Here is a 10,559-nt window from a genome sequence, read left to right as displayed (position 1 = left end):
AGTTCTGTAAATTGGCAAAGCACTGTTAAGCTGGGTAATAAGTCATTTGCTCGCATAAGCCACGAAATAGTTACATAGTTTTTTAAGATAACTTGCAAACGAAATTAAGGGTTTTTAGGGAATGGTGCCTGTTATGTTTCTTAAATAGTGTTACTTATGTTAACATCATTTGTTGCTCAAAGGAACGTAATTTAAAGGATTTAATAGATATAAAAAAATAAGTTTGTGTAGCGACGCCAGATGGGTATAATCGAAAGCTGCAGCTTAATTTTGTAACAGCTTAATGATCTTTTATTTTTAAGAGAAAACAAAAAAAAAAAAAAATTTCAAAGAGGAATATAGGAACGAGCTAAGTCAATTTAGCCACGTCCGTCTGTCTGTCTCAGTTTTTAAGAAATCGAACCGAAGTATTAAGAGCTTTTTTTTATTTTTTCTAGTAAGACACTAATTAGACGGAACCGGCGATATCACATAACTATAATAAATAGCTGCAGAACAAACTCTCGAAGACAACGTTATAGTCTCTGAAAATATTGTTTTGACCGGATGATAATATATACCTGATATGATAAATATCTCATTTATGCTATAAAATTGTATATCGGGTGCGCTGAATATAAAGTTAGCTTTTTAATCTATTCCCTCTCTATACATAACTCTCGATAGAATCGATTTTTCGAATAACAAGGAACCGAATCTTGCTCCAAGAGATTTATTTCGAATATTGACGAAATTAAGTATTTTCTTACATATATACTATATAATTATATTTCTGTGACAACTCTATTAATCGACTTGTAAATCTTTAAATGCCTACTCTTGCTCTTCTTCGGACGCCTAGAAGAAGTAAACACTGCTATTTTGGTACCTTAAACTTAGATCTGTTGAAACAAAGAATAGTTACTCGTTGAACTGAATTTTTGGCGGCAGCTGTTCTGTGCCTAAAATATACACGTACAGTTGGTATTCGATATTTATTGTAACTTCGAAAGATTTGAAATATGGTGAATGAACTGGGCTGTATTATATCTATGATTATGTAGACTTTAAAACATTTTTGAAAGTTTATTTGAAGACTGGTTGGAAGACTTTGAAACTGGAACTGTAGTAATGGTAATAAACAGTAAAAGTACAGAACTTGGAAAGATGTAGTAAATGACGGCAAGCCTGTCTTTGCCACTCTTTGTAATTTACCTTCAAATATCTCTGCTAATAAATTGAAAAGGCCGCAGGTGTCGGTGGTGGGGTGCATTGTAATTATTTGGATTGACCTATACAAAGTTTGAGGTTGTTTCTTATGTTACGCACTATATTCTTTATAAGAGAAGAGGGCTCGAAAACAATTATGTATGTATTTGAATGTAAATTAGAAGGTTAGATTTTTATTAGATAGAAAACACCTATATTGACTAATGATGTTAGACTATATATACTTGAAATAAAGAAAATTGCTTTATACATATAGCCATCTTAAATGTAAAATAACGTAACATCACTTTTCATAAATTTACAGGCGGAGGAAAAACGGTATATCACGCAAAAAAAAAAAAAAAAAAAAAAAAAAAAAAAAAAAAAAAAAAAAAAAAAAAAAAAAATAGAGCTACAAAATGGTTATGTATTGGTTATTATATATGAAAGAGATTTTTGATTAAAAAGCTTTATGTATTGTTTATCATACACAAAATTTGAGTTTTGGTTATAAAATAGTTATGTATTGGTTATTAACTGGTTAGTATATCTGAAAGCGAACTTCGATTTTTTTTTATAACACGTCGTTTTGCATTTTCGGTGACGAATATACTTATTTAAGAGTATTGTCCGAAAATTTGCTTTGGAGATATGAGAGAATTTGTAAGAATTTTTTAATTTAGTGTAATCGGCTCACAAAACTTCAAACACGTTTTTCTCGAAACACTGTTTTCAAAGTGCGCGAAGAAAATTTCTCCGAAGCCACATTACAGCTACTTCTTAGATGCATTTGTGAGGTTATAATAGAAGGAATAAGATTTTTTAAAGTCTTTTAAGCCACCCTGAAGTGTGAAATTTTTCACAAAAAAACTATTTGTTTCGGAAACCGGACATTTAGTCAAAAATTATAAACTCGACAAGTCTTTCAACCGTGATCTATATTCATCTAAATTAATGAAATATTTTAATTTCTTTTTTACTTTGGATTTGAGCAAATTTTAAGCAGCAAAGTCTCCCACACCGCAGGAGACCTCTTTCGGAGGTCCTGCTGAAGATTGGCTACTTGCAAAATTAATTGCCGATTATTAAATTACATTGAACACTGTAAATGATTTTTATATTGTTATATCAAGTAAATGCATCTGCAAAAAAGCAGAAAAGGCGCATTTTTTGACTTGCAAGTAGTCGTAATCTCTTAAGTCGACTTAAGCTAATTTATTTGATGGTACAGTATGACTTAAGGTAAATTATTTCTCACTCTAACCAATAAATAACATATGTGTGTATATTATATTATTTACTGGTAAATATCCAGTATTAATATACTAATTTATACCCAATGTAATATAATCGTTAATTAAGCAAAATACAAAAGTCAATTTTTCGCTCAATATTTCTATATAAATCAACTGCAGATGCTCCCCTTTCAGCATGAGATTACCATATTCAAAGCAAAATTATTTTCATTTACTTAAGACTCCTTAAGCCTATATTTAATATAATCAGACCGAGTGTGCGTGTATGTGTGATTGCGCATGTGTTTAGTAATGTACTAACGATGGTTGGGCGTATCTTAAAACCTGCTTAATACATCTTACCTTAAAGGTAATAATTTCTTGTTAATGTGCTCAACAGGCTAAAGTCTGCTTATAAATAAAAGCTGTCGGTCATGTCTAGTGTCTACAAACAGCTGAAATAGTTGCTGATGATTTTTATGCAGGTGGCAAGTGTTGTGTTACGAGTAGTTTTATGCGTTCGCGATTCCTTTTAGTCAACAAAATTTCACACATACGCACATAAATCTGGCGTTAGTGATTCGTATGTGCTTATAATGTTTGTATGTGTGTGCATAAACATAAAAGATGTAGGCGTCTTAAGGATGCAAGACGAGTTTGGATTACGTCCGATTCCGTTCTAGTTCCATTTATGCCTCTCTATATGATATAAGCATTAATGTGTATGTATGTATGGATATGTGGTTGTGTGGTTGAGTGGGTGTGTAGAAGGCGACATAAACGTTGATTATGTGGCATGAAAAAGAATTTACGACGGTGTTGAGTGGAGTGCTTACATTTCACTTACAACGACATAAATGCGGAGATAAGTGCATTGCGTAGGTAGGTGAGAGTCGCCGAAAATAGAGAAAACATATCACGCATTTAAAGCGCTTTTGTATACATATATACTCGTAAAGTGCTTACACGCTTGGACCTACATTTTCATTACACATCCTTTCAAGTGTCGGTGTGCTGCCATCTAAAGCTAGCAACGGCATCTGCTTTTGCTGGCTTCCTAATTTACTTTTAAAAGCTTTGTGCCGCCGTTCTGTCAATATCTCTTACTCTCTTCGTGTGTGTTTGTCTAAATATAGATACATATGTGTGCGTAGGTGCATTTGTATTTGGATACATGAGTGCTATTATTTGCCTTAAGGTGCTTCAAGTAAAGGTCCACACCTAAGACTCCTGTTTGTTGCCAACTGAGTATCTCTGCACTTATTTGTGTATGTATGTGTGCGCTGGTGTTGATGACAGCGTTGAAAGCATAAAACGTTTGTAAATGTTTCGAATTATTTCCGTTTCCCTTTTTCGCTGACATAATTCTAGTCGCCTCTAATTACATGCAGACCTCTTTGTATATGAGCACAGTCGTGAAAGTGAGAAGAAAGTCGAGTTGTTAAATATCAAATAAATTCAAGAGGTGGAGTTTATAAAGACGAAGTTCGGGTGAAATAAAGCATTTAAAATTTTCTTGTTATATGAAAAGTCGATTTCGTCAAGAGCAAATAATACTTAATTTCTAAAATATTCTTAAAAATTTTATTAAATATTGACTTTGATTATGGGACCTAAAATTATGCTTTTCTATTTTATTTCTTCTACTATGGATGTTTGTTCGAGACGTCTTGCTTTAAATTTTGCCGAGTTGAAGGCAACTAACTATAATTATATTGAAATTAAGAAATGCAAGAGAACTTTATTTTTTATTTTTTTTTTTATCTGCAGTAATAACTTAACAATATGCTGTAATGTAAATAACAATGTTATTCCCCAACATACTATATATAAAATGTGGGCTGAGTTTTAATAAGAAATAACACATCTCGGCAAGTTGCATCATACAGTAAACATTTGAAACTCTTATTGTGAATATGAGAAGCAATATGCGTAAATACCACAGCAAACATACCCACACACCCAGGTGCCTGAGTAAGTTGAGCATGTGTTAATGAGCAACCTGCTGAGAAAATAAATTATTAAAATTGCTTTTACGCCCACAACGCATGCAACTGTGAGCTTTCAACCGCCCGCATGCTTATTGCAAGTGCTTTAGCAATCGCTTGCCTGTGGTGCTAAATGTGTGAATGTGTGTGTATATTCAAATAATCAGTGGCACGTGTTGTGGCTGAAGGCGGGTATATCGGTTTAAATATGAAGCTTTGCAAGAAACAATTAGGCTACTTTTGGGTCAATATTGCAAGCATGCCAAGGATTGAACGATTTTCATAAATTTTTCATATTAGTTTTGGGTGCAATGAGCTACACCTAGCACTTACCTATAACTTTATTAACATACTATTATATTATACCCAATATACAATTTTTATTATGTGCAAAATTTATTCATAACAGATCTTCCAGATGTGCTATTTTGGTCTCGAAAACCAGATAATGATCAGCGAGCTCATATGCTTTTCCATAGATAATCCAGCTGTAATCTTGAACCAACGAACTATTGACGAGCTGTACTGTTATTAAAATTAGATATTTTGCTAGAAATATCCGAATGGACGGAACTTGGAATAAGGTTTTCCTCACACTGCCTACTCAATAAAAAATTTTCTTAATGGATCTGAATACTGTTTCAGAAATTTGGAGGCGATTTCTCTAGAGCTCCCAGTTTTATCAATAATAAGACTTTTGGAATTATTCGTTTTTTATTTCACATCCATAATTAAATTTGTCAGTATTTTGTAAGTAATTTCATTACTGACCCACACTTTAAAAGAATTTGTTGTATTCTTCTATACATATATGTATTAAAGAGTCGAAAAAGTATTTTCGCATTTCTAATCGAATTTCAACATAGTTTTTTTTTTTTTTTTTTTTTTTTTTTAATTTTTTTTTTTTTTTTTTTTTTTTTTTTTTTTGTAATGAACTTGAATGAAACTAGAGACTTTTCTGGTTTCTCGTGGAAAAACTGCGGGTAAACTGCGATTTTCATTGACTTCTCTTGAAGCCAACTTTACTCCATTAAGGGAGTTCTGCATTGGCCGAAACAAATGATAGTCCGATGGCGCAAGGTCAACACTATATGGTGGATGCATCAAAACTTCTCAGCCAAACTCTTTCAGTTTTTGCCGAGTCATCAAAGCTGTGAGTGGTCTAGCGTTGTTCTGAAGGAAGACAAAGCCCTTTTTTTGTTTTTTTTTGTTGATCAGTTCTCACCATTTTTTTCGATTTCTTGCTTCAGTCTCATCAGTCGTTGACATTAAAATGTAGAATCAATCGTGTATGATTCCTTTGCAATCCCACCGAACACTCAGCCTAACCTTTCGAAACGGTAATCCTGACTTTGCGAACATTTGCTGAGCTTCACCACTCTTGAACCATGATCGTTTTCGAACATTATTATGGTATTAGATCCACTTTTCATCTCCTGTTACTTTACGCTTTGGAAATGGTTCGATTTAATATCAAAGAATTGCAGATATTAATTTGGTCCATTAAATATTTCACAGACAATTCATGTGGTACCCAAACAATGAGCTTCTTTTTTAGCCAGCCTTTTTTTAAATGCTTCAACACCGTTCGATAATGAATGTTAAGTTGCTGAAAGATGTCATGGCTGCTTATGTGTTCTGATCAACGACATCTATTGACAAAATATGAAAAGCGTTTTCCACTAACCAATATATAATATATAGTGTGTTACTAAATTTGGTAAGCAAACAAACAAGCTTCATTAGCATCTAGTCTCTGTCTTCATCAACTGTTTCCGTTTCCTTTCTTTTTTCACTTTACTCAAACTGTTTATTTACGTAGTTTGTATTGAGAACCCCACAACAATTTCATTTTGTATATACATAAGCGTATATATATATAGTACTGCAGATGAGTGGGAATCTCGCGCTATGAAATGAATAGTAGAAAAACCAGATCGGGCATATTTCTTTTTTACTGTGATAACCATTTTGCCTACCATTTCTTTTAAATTACAATAACTTTCAACAAATCTCCCTGTTAAATTCGTGCCTTCTTTTCTCTCAAAAGCATCACTTTTCCTATAGTCTCACCGTAAGGCACACTATTTTTCTCTCTCATTTCTACGATTGTTGCTATTCTATTTGTTTCTTCAGATGTCACTTGTTTGGTACAAGTTTTTGGGCGCGAACGAAATTTTTCTGCAATAATAAAAATAAGTTAGCGAAGTTGATGTGTAACAAAGTGAGTGCAAGAAAAACTTTTTAAAATGTACAAAACTTATGTGGCACTTCCGAAGTATTGGCTGACACCTAGCGTTAGGTGCAGGAGAGACAGAAAAATCGATATGGAGAAACTCGCGGCAAATCCAAATTAAATTGAAACTTTTTGCTTTATTGTGGAAATGGCTACCACCTCAATGCTTATAGCTTTAGTATTAACAACTAGTAAGGTTCTTTCCAACCATGCGATATAACAAGCCTAAAATTCGGTTGCACCGAATATATACTATAATAATCTTCACAAATGTAGAATTTTCTATGCAAGAGCTTGATTTTGATAGATCAGTTTGTAAAGCCGACTCCACGAATGAGTACTTTCTTGGGAAGAAAATAACGTGTGGAAATGTTCATATTTCAAAAATTGARGAACTAGTTCACGTAAAGGTAGAGAGACAAACAGAAAGACCCAGAACTCAACACGAGGAGCTTAACATCTATGTACCCAATTTATAGGGTGTCTTACACTTACTTCTGAGTATTGCAAAYCTTTTAAGCCGAAAGCAGCGCATAAACTGTCCGAGTTGAGGTCGTAAATCAACCACTATTCTAAGCCGACTTGTACGCGTACTTACAGTACTTGCTAAATCAAAGTTCCCACGCAAACCGCAGATGCACATCCTAGTACTTCAGTGTTGTAAAGTAGTCCAAAAGTGTCGATTGTCAAATAGAAAACTGTGCACTCCACCAACCCCCTACGTATGTCTGCTTTAGGTGCTGAGTGAATTTGTGTGGTCGTAKAGTTCTGCAGTGCTTGCAGCGAGCAAAGCARGCGAACACAACCCGTCAGAAAGCTTTGTAAATTGAAGCCAATGTCCAAAACATCGGTTACTCACCGCGACTCACAAGCCGCTGATGCTGTGAACTTAGAAATTTGACAGTCACACATTTTGGGGAGAGGACTTGTAGCACACGACAACAAATATTCAGAAAAAATAAAAACAAATTTAAATTATTGGTTTAGTCTTTCAAAGTTTTTGGAACAATGTGATCGCTGAAGTTAACTAAAAACCATTGTGGAGTTTACATACGGAGTATCCGAGAGTACTGGAAACTAAATATTGGTGCTCCAGGTTTCAAAGCATTGTTGTAAATGCTCGTGGGTAGCTCACAATAACAAAAGGGTTAAAATGGAATTTTTAGTTTTGTTGCGTAAAATAAAAAGAAATTGTCATAGATGCAAAGTTTGGCGCCGAAACTTACAGAATAACATAAGCTTCGTTGTTCCAGCGTAAGGACTTTAAGATTAATATGTTATAAATAGAATGTTGGCATTATATACTAAGTAGTACGAGTAGACTACCGAGCTAACAAACGACAGTCGAATACCAAATTTGGCCAAAACGGCTTTACTCATTTTTAGAAAATATTCATTTGCCATGATAATGCCGAGGCTGTGTTTCAAACGGAATTAAAGAAACTTCACAGTAATATCGACATTCGACATTTTTTTCAGGCTCTTTTTATTTTTTGGCTCTATAACTGTGAGTCAGTCTGCACCGAGAATACAAATCTTCACCAGTTTCCATTCGACTTTTTGTAAAGGGCTAWTCTTCTTCTTCTTCAGTTTCCTCTATCAAGCCTCTCCAAAGAACTTATGAATACTCTAAGGGTTTTCTCATCTCGGGTTGTCATCGTTAATATTTCTGCGCTGTATAATATGGCGAGAATAATAACAGTCTTATAAAGCGTAATTTTTGGTCGTGTTATGGCTCTAAGTAATAGTGGTCAAAGTGTTCGGAGATCGCATAAAACATCAGATTTCACTACATTTTTCACTTTTGACCAACTCTATATAAATATTCGATCATATCGATGATAACAGAGTGGTGGCTCAGTTAGGGTCGTCCACATAAATCAGGTTACTTAAAGATGTATTGACTTTCAAAGAAAGTAATTTTTGTTTTTTAGAAGAGTCGTAACCTTCTTCAAACAACGGTTTACAGCAGTTAGTGAGACATGAAAATTGATTTTCTGTACGCCTTATCGCTGTCAAGGCGCAACTAGCATATCGGAAACCAGGCAATCRGAAAGTGTGTATTCGTGTCACTCAGCAAATTACACGACAAATGACATTTCACACAGCGYTGATTGAGATTGGGATGACGGCAGCTGAAATTTAGATCGCCATTATATTTTATTATTTCATTAAATCGCCATYGGTATGATGGTGCGACGTGGCGTTGTTGTTAACAACCAAAATTTAGTACAAATTATATTTCAACACTTGTCACCGCTGCTGCTGGCTAATAACAATTCAAAGCCATTTGTTAGGACAGTTGCCACAAAGTCACTCAACATTTCCGTTTCACGCAGCTTCAAAGTACACTCAATGTACATACATACTTATATAACSAACCGAGCAGTTGTTGGAGTTGGTGGCATCCTTTCGTTTGAATACATTAATTTGGAATTGCTTTGGTAAATTGCCGCCGACGAACATATTACAAGCGACCTTTTGCTCTCACCTACATAGTTCCGTTAAAGACTAAGGACCGTTAGCCAGGCTGCCGTCCGCAGTCGTCGCCTTAATTTTAAGAAAGTTTGCGTAATTTAAGTTTATGGTCTATGATGTGAATTTCAGCGGTTTTTGTTGTTGCCTAAGTAGTCAAATTGTTCGTTTGACGAGCGTAAAGTTTTGTGTATACAGGCTACTGTCCTTAGACGCACACACACTCACAGCGGCAAATAGTTTGATATCTTTGTACAGTCTTGTTGAAATAATTTATTACACGAAACGAGTGGCAACCAAGATTGCGGGCATTTGCACCTTTGTTGTTGTGGCAACGTGAATTAATTATTTAAATGATTACACCGCCAAGCGAGGGTTTGTGGTGTTGGTGTGCTTTGGTGCTTAACATCTTCACTACAGTGCTGCGCATGCATGCAAGTGTTGTGCTGCTCACTGAAACAAGCCGGTGAAAGATTTATGCATTGCAAACAACGTGTTGTCTCAGCTGTTTAAATTTKCTTAAAGTTTATCTGCTTTGGCTGCCAACAAGTTGCAAATGGCTACTTGTAATTCGTTTTGTGTTTTAGGCTTAAATTTAAAGAAGCCTAGTGAAGTAATTCTCACGGGAGTAAGAAGCTGTGTAACTACTGAAACTCATTAAAGCACTGAAGTCGATGGAGTGGCGATTTGACATTATCATATTTTATATAAGATTTTTGTTTTTTTTTTTTGGAAAAAATGGTGTCTTTTACCCAAGCAAAGCCATGTAACCCTTTAAGACTAGTAATTAGCGAATGATAGCGTAATGTTTTGCTCCAAGGCTTGAATCGAAGTGGGATTGTCACAGTAGACTTTAGACTTTACATGTCTTCACAGTGATATCACACGATGTTGCTGACCATTCGGACGACCCAAAACGTGAAACTATTTGCTCACCGAAGTGTTCTCTCAATAAATCCACAGATTGATGCGAAGTGTGTTAATTGACGCCGTCWTGTTAGAACCAAATATCGCCGAKATCACGAGCTACAATGTCAGGCATCAATACTTGGTTATTATGGCTCGATAGCGATCGTCATTGATGGTTACTTTCTCACCGACATCATTTTTGAAGAAATATGGACCGATGATTCCACCGGCCCACAAACCATAACAAACCTTTTTTTTTTTTTGAAAGATATTTCTTCAGGTTGCTTTTCGTTCCGAATGTGAACCCAGTGAGTCTAAAATGGGCCTTATCGTTGAACAAAATTTGGTTTGAAACGTCGGATCTAATTGGAATTTTTAAAGAGCCCATAGAGCGAAGCGATGTCGCTAAGGAGCTCGACCTTCCTCTTTGTGAAAAATTATAGAACCAAATTTTATAAAGAAAACATATTGCTTCTTTTTTATTTCATCCAACGGTTATTTCGTAGAGCCTTTACTTTTATATCATTA

The sequence above is a fragment of the Bactrocera latifrons genome, unplaced genomic scaffold, assembly GCF_001853355.1.
Source record: "Bactrocera latifrons isolate USDA-ARS-PBARC rearing strain unplaced genomic scaffold, ASM185335v1 scaffold_3, whole genome shotgun sequence".
Taxonomy (NCBI): Eukaryota; Metazoa; Arthropoda; class Insecta; order Diptera; family Tephritidae; genus Bactrocera; species Bactrocera latifrons.
This window is presented reverse-complemented; position numbering follows the sequence as displayed.